This window comes from Tenrec ecaudatus, chromosome 18, assembly GCF_050624435.1.
Source record: "Tenrec ecaudatus isolate mTenEca1 chromosome 18, mTenEca1.hap1, whole genome shotgun sequence".
NCBI lineage: Eukaryota > Metazoa > Chordata > Mammalia > Afrosoricida > Tenrecidae > Tenrec > Tenrec ecaudatus.
Window position 1 is genome coordinate 33254561 of NC_134547.1, and position 8236 is coordinate 33262796.

Here is an 8236-nt window from a genome sequence, read left to right on the forward strand (position 1 = left end):
TGGGCCGGGCAGGATCCGGGCCGCTCCGGTACCCATCCCTGGCGGAGGGGGTGCGCGCCTGGGAGCCGTAAGCTTCTTGCCTCCCAGTTCCCTCCTGGTTTGGCTCCTGACTGCCACCTCCTCCGGCGCCCGCCGAGCTCTCCCGCCGCCGCCCCCGCGGGTCCCTCCGCGGCGGCTCTCTCGGCAGGGCGAGTGGGCGCTCAGCCGCGGCGCGCAGACCTGTCGTCCGACCCAGCGCAGCGCCCGGAGAGCGGGTCCGGCGTGGCAGCCCCAGAGCGGGAGAGGCGGGGAGAGGGGGAGGGGGAGAGGACAGGAGGGGGCGGTCAGCGGCTGGGTGCTGAGCCGCCTCCGCCGCGGCATCACCCCCGCCCTCCCCTCCCCTCGCCTTCTTCAACCGGCACCGCCCCCGCCCCCGCCCCGGAGCTCACCCCCTCCCCCTCCCCGCTTGCGGGGTCGCTTGGATGGACCACCGTCCTTTTCCTTGTGGGAGCGCAGCCCCGCCCCACACTCGCTTGGAAAGGGGGGGTGTCCTCCCACCCAAACTCTCCCTGGCTTCCTCCTAGTCTCAGTCGCCCGAGACGGTCGTTGGTTCTGGCTCTCCGCTGTCCCGCGGCCCTCTACGCAGTCTCGCGCCCGCAACTCCTTACCGCGGCTTAGGCAGCCAGCCGCACCGCTCTTTGGCCCTGGCCCGGGCCATGGCGGGTGGGTAGGCGCCGGGCCCCGGAGAAGGGCGGGCAGCTGTGTGGGACAGGGGACGAGATCGGGTGACCGCGGAGACGCTTGGAGTCTGCAGTATGAGAGCGAGAAGTGAGCGCAGAGCGCAGGGCTAGCAGGTGCCTGTGGCGCGGAGAGCGCACGAGCGAGCCACCCAGCAGCGGCCGTGAGTGACGGCGGAGGCGGCGGGGGTGGGGTGGGGTGGAGAGCGCTGGGCACGACTCAGGGCCCGGGAGGTTTCCGGGTGGGGGCGGGGTTCCTGCCCCTCGGGGAATGGCCTCTGTGGAACCCGCCTGCCACTGCTCTGGGCTCCAGATGGACCCGGTGCACTGGGGATCCCGAGGCCGCTGGAGGCAGAGGTCGGTCCGCAGCCACGTTCCGGAGCCCCTCCCCCGCCAGCACAGTCCTGCAGCTGGGAACCTCCCCGTCCTCCCTGGGAGAAGTGCCCCCCTACCCAGCCATCTGCACATCCCAGGAGGGAAGCGGGGCGGGCACGTGGAGTCGACGGGGCACACGGTCTTTGGGGTGACTCCACCTTCCCCCCTTTCCCTTGGGAGTCCCCAGACTGTGGATTTTGGTTTTTCGGATCCTGATTCACCCCCAGCCACACTCCTTGGCTTGGACCTGAGGTTGGGGTGTGGGGACCCAGGCAAATCTAGGAGCCTGTGGTTTCCTTGTTCTGCCTGTCTAGGGGAGGCACCACCAGGGGGTACCCCTGGAGTAAGAGAGAAGAGGGAAAAATGCTTTTCTGCCGCTGGCCAACCGACCGGGCCCAGTTGCCACCGCTGAGGGGAAGGAACACTGGGCAGGCAGGCTCTCAGAATCTCCCTAACCAGCCAGTGTCCGCCCCCCGGGGGGGTGATCCCCGCCCCCACCCCACTTTACTCCTTCCCTCCCAGTCTGGGTTTTAGGGCCAAGGAGGCTTCTACCCTCCAGGTCACTCATTCACTGTTGCTCAGATTTTGAACCCTTGTTTGCAGATTTTGAACCCCTGTTTCTGGCTAGGGGCAGGGGCAATGAGCTGGGTGGGTGGTGAATGGGGGTGCTGCTCTCCTTGGAGGCTCTTTCTAGGGGCCAGTCAGTCACTGGGAAGATCCCACCCTTAGAATACCCACTTCTCCTTTGAATGACTTTGGACCCCCAGCCCAAGAAAGAACCTAAGACCTTTTAGGGCCCCCCTGCTATCCTCCACATCTGAAGGGAGGGGGCAGGCTTGCACTGTGCAACACACAGCTCCTGGCTGAGGGTGGGATGCCAGGAAAGCAGATTTGGGCATGGATCCCGGGCCTGGTTTTGATGGCCAGTGTTTGCCCACCATGCAGTGGCCTGCCCAAAGAGGCAGTGATCTGGGTACCAGATCCAGCAGAAGCTGATGGCCAGGGCCTGGGGTGGGCGAGGTGAGAATTTCTGCAGCTAGAGCAAATTACACGGTGGTTACCTTTCCGGTCCGTCGATCTTCTTACTCAGAGAGTAAGGTGTTTCCTATGCACGGCACAAATTAGTAGTATTATGCAGAAGCTGCCTCTGCTCAATGCCTTGCAGTGGCTCCCATTTCCCTCAGCCCGAACACCAGTCTTCTCACAAAGGTGAAGCCATCTATCTCTGTCCTTACTTGGCCATCTTGCCACTCCTTTCTCTGGCTCCCACTCCTTTAAGCACACTTGGCTCCTTCCTGTGACGCCCTTCCACCATCTGGACAGGCCTGGGGTCCCTCCCCCCAACTCTCATGGGAGTCTTCAGGTTCCCTCATGGCCTTCAGATCTCTGCTGAGAAGCTACCTTCTCCATGAGGCCTCTTGCCCCACCCCACTGGCCCCCTTCCCTCCATACCATCTAATGCATGGTACATACTGAGATAGGACTCTTGGTCTGCTTTGTTTGAGGGCCCAGATCAAGGCCTGGTGCCAAGGAGGGCCTCAGCACAATTTTTGGGCAATGGACAGCTGAGCTCATTTAATTCCATAATAACTATGAAGTGGGCCGTGCATGTCACCCCATTTTATTAACAGCTAAGTTTGGTGGCCAGGGAACTTGTCCGCGGCCTTATAGCTGTCACATGTCCAGGTGAGATGTTAACCCAGCTCTGTCTAATTCGGAGTTCTGCTTCTCAACCCTAACACCCATCTGCTATGTGCTTCAGCTGAACTCTGGTCCTGGTCCTGGACCTCTGCCCTTGGCTGGCTACCTGTGGGAGCAACTGGACCTATTAGTACTGCAGTTCCTTCCTGTGGGCCAGCCTGCCTACTGCGCCTCAGGGTTGAAGAGGCTGGTTGCTGTCTGCCCTCTCTGGTGGAGTATGAAGGCAGACCCAGGCCTTTCTTCTCTAGGACCGCTCCCCCCCGCTGGAGCTGCTGTCAATGCATGGAAACCCCATGCCCAGGGGGATCTGTCCCTTGTGATCTGTGGGATTTTCACTGAGTGATTTTCAGAAGTTGGTCTCCAAGCCTTTCTTCCGCTGCATCTTGACCCGGAAGCTCTTTTGAAGCTTGGTCGGTATCATGGCAACGTGTGAGGTGCGCTGGCCAGGAACCTGACAGGCCCTCCATTGCCCTCAGCCCACCGCAGTTGTGGTTTGCACTTGCTTGTGCTGCTGAGGCATTTCAACTCCTAGTGACCCCAGGCTACCTGATGGGCAGAGGCGTATCTAGGGCATGACAGGTGTGCCACACGCCTTGGGCATCACTTGAGGGGGTGGGGGAACCACTGAGCAGTTTCTATTCACCATGGCAATTTCCTTCGCCAGCTGTGACAGCTCATTCAGCAAGTTCAAACTAATTGCCATAGGCTCTGCCTTCTGAAGCTTCTCCTCTGCTGATTGGACAGAATAGAACTGAGCTGTCCCGTAGGTCTTTCTTTTCTCCTGGTGTTTGAACTGCCAGGCTTTCAGTTAGCAGCTGAGTGCTTAGCCATTTCGTCACCAGGGCTCCTTAACCCTTGGCTGGGGCTCAGTGGACCAGAAGCCTCCAGAAGAGATGCTTCGCCCTTTTGGGCTGGAGGTTGTCTGGTGGGTGGGGCAGAGACTTGGGCCTTTTCAGTGCTTTCTCTGGGCCACTTGAGGGTCAGTCAATTGAAAGCAGGCTGTAGCTCCCACCAGTCCCTGCCAGGGCCTGCCTGGCTCTCCAAGCAGGGAGGCAGGCTCCTTCTCGCCGTATAAAGGAGTCTGTGCTGTGTGCTGCGTGCTGCTCGTCTCAAGGGGACCCTCCTCTCTGGGGACACAGTCGCTCAGCCCCACCACTGAGTGTCCCCAGGGCTCTCCCTGTTTAGAGTGAGGCTTGGTCCAGAGAGGGAAGCAGGTGTTCCTGTTGTGAGAGCGGTTCAGAGTTGCCCCAACGTTTCCCTGATTGTTGACCAGTAGGGAGTGAAAGGCCTGCAAGGGAGTGGGCAGGGTGGCCCATTAGCCAAGTCACAGAGGCTGAGATTGACCTGCCTGACACGAGGGAGGGGCCTGTGCACCTGCCTTCTGGTGCGTACTGCTACCACAAGCCCCTTTGCTGGTGCCGGGGCATGTGGCTTGCCAATACCTTTTCATGGATGGTGTCCCTAGACTCCCAGCAGCACTTCAGAACTCACTGCTATCCAGTCAATCCTGACTTAACTCACTGCTGCTGAGTCCATTTCGGCCATTGGTGGTGTCGTGGTTTCTGCAGTTGACTGCTAACTACCAGGCCTGCAGTTCGGAGGCACCAGCTGCTCCTCAGGAGAAAGACAAGACTTTTTACTCACATACAGAAGCACAGTCTTGGAAACTCACAGGCGGCAGTTCTATACTGACTTATATGGTCATTAGGAGATTTGGACTCATCAAAACCAAACTCGATGCCATCTAGTCAATTCTGACTCATGGCGACCCTATAGGATAGGGTCGATCTGCCACAGTGGGTTTCTGAGACTGTAGCTCTTTATGGGAGTAGAAAGCATCATCTTCCTAGAGGTTAGGCTGGTGGTTTTAAACTAGTGACCACATGGTTAGCAGGCCAATGTGTAACCACCATGTCACAAGGTGCTATTTAAAAAGACATTTCAGCCTCTTGTGAAAACCCACCGCCCTCCAGTAAGACCGAGTAGAACTGCCCCATAGGGTTTCCCAGACAGCATATCTTGATGGAAACAGCATGCCACATCTTCTGAGGAATCGCTGCTGGTTTTGAACCCCTGATACACAACGGCCTTATAGGACAGAGTAGAACTGCTTGGAGTTTTGGAGACTATAACTCTTTATAGGAGTAGACAGCCTCATTGTTCTCCTGAGGAGCAACTGGGGAGTTTGAACTGCCTTCCTTTTGGCTAGCAGTCTAACTCCTAACCCACTATGCCACCAGGTCTCCTTTCCTTTTGTGAAAAAATACTCACTGCCATCTAGTGAAACTATAACTATAACTCTTGACGGGGGCAGAAACTATAACTATAACTCTTGACGGGGGCAGACAGCCTCATCGTTCTCCCATGGGGTGGTTGGAGGGTTTGAACCGCTGACCTTGTGGGTAGCGGCTCAGTGTTTATTTGACAGCGCCATGCGGGCTCCTTCCCATTTGTGAAGGCACCCTTACATCACAGCCCTAGGGAATGTCTTTCCTGGAACTCAGTTTCAATATGTGTTTATTTCAGTGCTCAGGTCCTCTTCCGGTGTGGGTTTAGCACTCTTGTTGCAGCTACTCCTGTGCTCCCATTGCTGGCCCAGAGGCCCTGGCTGGGGTAAGGCATTTGGATTTCCAGAGGCAACCCATCCATAAACTGTCCTATCAGTGAGCCCGGCACACTCCGTGGACCGGCAGCTGAATGGAAAAGATCAGATTTATGGGGACCTTGCTTTTTGGCCATTCACTTGCTATCGCTGTCAGGGATAAAGGCCTGCAGTCTGGCCGGGGACATGTTCCTCCAAGGGCAGCTCAGGGAGGGATGGAGGCCGAGGCTGCGGGGACTGCCAGGGAAGGGCATGGGAGGCTGAATGTGGCCAAGGCATGCATGTGGGTGGTCAATGAGATGGCTCACATTTTGGGATCTTGTTGCCCTCTCTATACTCACCAAGTGCAAGGTCTGGACTCTGGCCTGCCAGGTGTCAGGAGGAAGGCACTGTGGTTCTAGCCAGTAGCCCCCACCTTGCAGAGATGAGAGGTTGGGCCACCCTGACTGCAGTGGACTCAGTAAAGGAGTGGGAGGGGACCCATCTGGCCCTGGGATCGGCCCCCACCATTGCTGTGATTGGGTGTCCTTCCATGCTGGATGGGTGGGACAGGTGTTGCCCGTGAGTCTAGGACTATGTATATGCTTGTCAGAGACAGGACTGATAGGGTCTGGGGGTGTGTCTGGAGATGGGAGAAGGGACAAAAGGGAGGCACCACAATCCAGGGAAGCCAGTTTCACCTGAACCTGAACTTAGCTAGCAAGTACCTTGGACAGTGCAGGGGACAGGCAGATGGTCCTGCCCACTTTCAGGAGTCTGTGTTGAAGGACAAGAGGAGGAAGTGGAGACAGTCACTCTAGGAAGAAACATCCAATCGGTTCGGCCCATACCAGATAACACACACCCATCTCGGGGGACCTGAAGCTGCTATTACAGGAAGACCACGGTAGGTTGCTTTAAAGAACAGATGTTTGATTTCTCACAGCTCAGAAGGCCCAAAGTCCAGATAGGGGCTGTCACCATCTCCCTTCCCTCTGTGAGCCTCTCTCCTGTCTTTTTTTTTTTGTTGTTGTTGTCTACCAGGGGTCCTTAGGGTTCCTTTGTTTGTGGATGGTCTTCACTTGGTCAATCACAAGAGAGAATGTGTCAGCCCCGGAGTTCCTGCGTGGTATAAACCATTCCCATGCTCAGGTCGGATGTTTGAGTGCACTCAGGGTGTCTAAGGAGAAGAAAAGCCTGTGGGTCTCTGCTTCCCGCAGTGGGAAGCCCTATGGTACACAGTCTCCTCTGAAAACACCAGGAGGCCCTATGTGTTGCAGTTGACTCGATGGCAGGTGGTTTACATTGTGGTTGTTGCTAGGCGCCATTGAGTTGGTTGTCGCTCATGGCCACTCGATGCACAACAGAGTGAAACTGCCCGTCCTCAATTCTTCTTCTGTTTGAACCCATTATTCCAGTCACTGTGTCAATCCATCTCTTTAAGGGCCTTCCCCCTTTTCACTGGGACTCCACGTTACCAAACATGATGTCCTTCTCCAGGGACTGGTCTCTCCTAATAATAGGTCTCCAACACACGAGATGGAGTCTCCCTCCTCATCCTTGCCTCTGCGTAGTGTTCGGCTGTTCTTCTTCCAAGCCAGATCTGTTTGCTCTTTTGACAGTCCATAGTACTTTCGATTTTATCCCCCAACACCATAGTTCAAGTGCATCAGTTTTTCTTTGGTCTTCCTTCTTCAGCGTTCAACTTTCACATGCAGACAAGACGCATGAAAACACTATGGGTTGGCTCAAGCACACCTTAGTCCTCAAATTAACGTTGTTGCTTAGCAACACTTTAAGGAGGCTTACCCAATGCTGCTTCCTCACCCTCCGATTGCGGATGCAAGTAAGACAAACTCATGGACAACATCCGTCCTTTTTCCTTTTTATCATGATGTTATCTAGTGACCCAATTGTGAGGATTTGGTTTTCTTTGCATTGCATTGCAATCCTTACTAAAGGCTGCAGTCTTTGATCTTCATCAACAAATGTTGAAGTCCTCCTCACTTTCAGCAAGCAAGGCTGTGTCTTTTGCAGATCGCAGCTTGTGAATAAGCCTTCCTCCAATCCTGATGCCGTGTTCTTCTTTGTATAACCCAGCTTCTCTAATTATTTTCTCAGCAGACAGATTGAATTAGTATGGTGAGAGGATACAACCTTGAGGCGTATCTTTCCTGATTTTAAACCATGCAGCATTTCCTTGGTCTGTTCCCACAACTGCCTCTTGATCCATGTCTAGGTTCCACATGAGCACAATGGAGTGTTCTGGAATTCCCATTCTTCTCAAGGACATTAAAGGTTTGTTATGATCCACACAGTTACACGCCTTGGCATGGTCAATGAAACACAACATCTTTCTGGTATTTTCTGCTTCCAGCCAAGAGTCATCTGATGTCAGTAATATTTCTGACCCTTGTCCCATGCTCTTCTGAAGGTGGGCTGCACCTCTGGCAGCTCCCTGTCAATGGTCCGCTGCAGCTGTTCTTGGATCATCTTCAGCAACATTTGACTTGCGTGTGATATGAATGATATTGTTTTAAAAGCTGAGCATTCTGTTTGGTCTCTTTTCTTTGAAATGGGTACAAATAAGCATCTCTTTCCAGTTAGGTGGCCACATGGCTGTCTTCCAAATTCCGTGGCACAGACGAGTGCTTCATCAGCTTGCTGGCATTTCAATGGTCATCCCATCAATTCCTGGAGCCTTGTTTTTGGTTAAGCTTTCAGTGTAGTTTGAGTTTCTTCCTTCAGCAATGTTGGTTCTTTCTCATATGCTACCTCCTGAAATGGTGGGATATCAACTAGTTTATTTTGGGACAGTGACTGTATTTCCATCTGCTTTGGATGCTTCCTGCATCGTTCGATA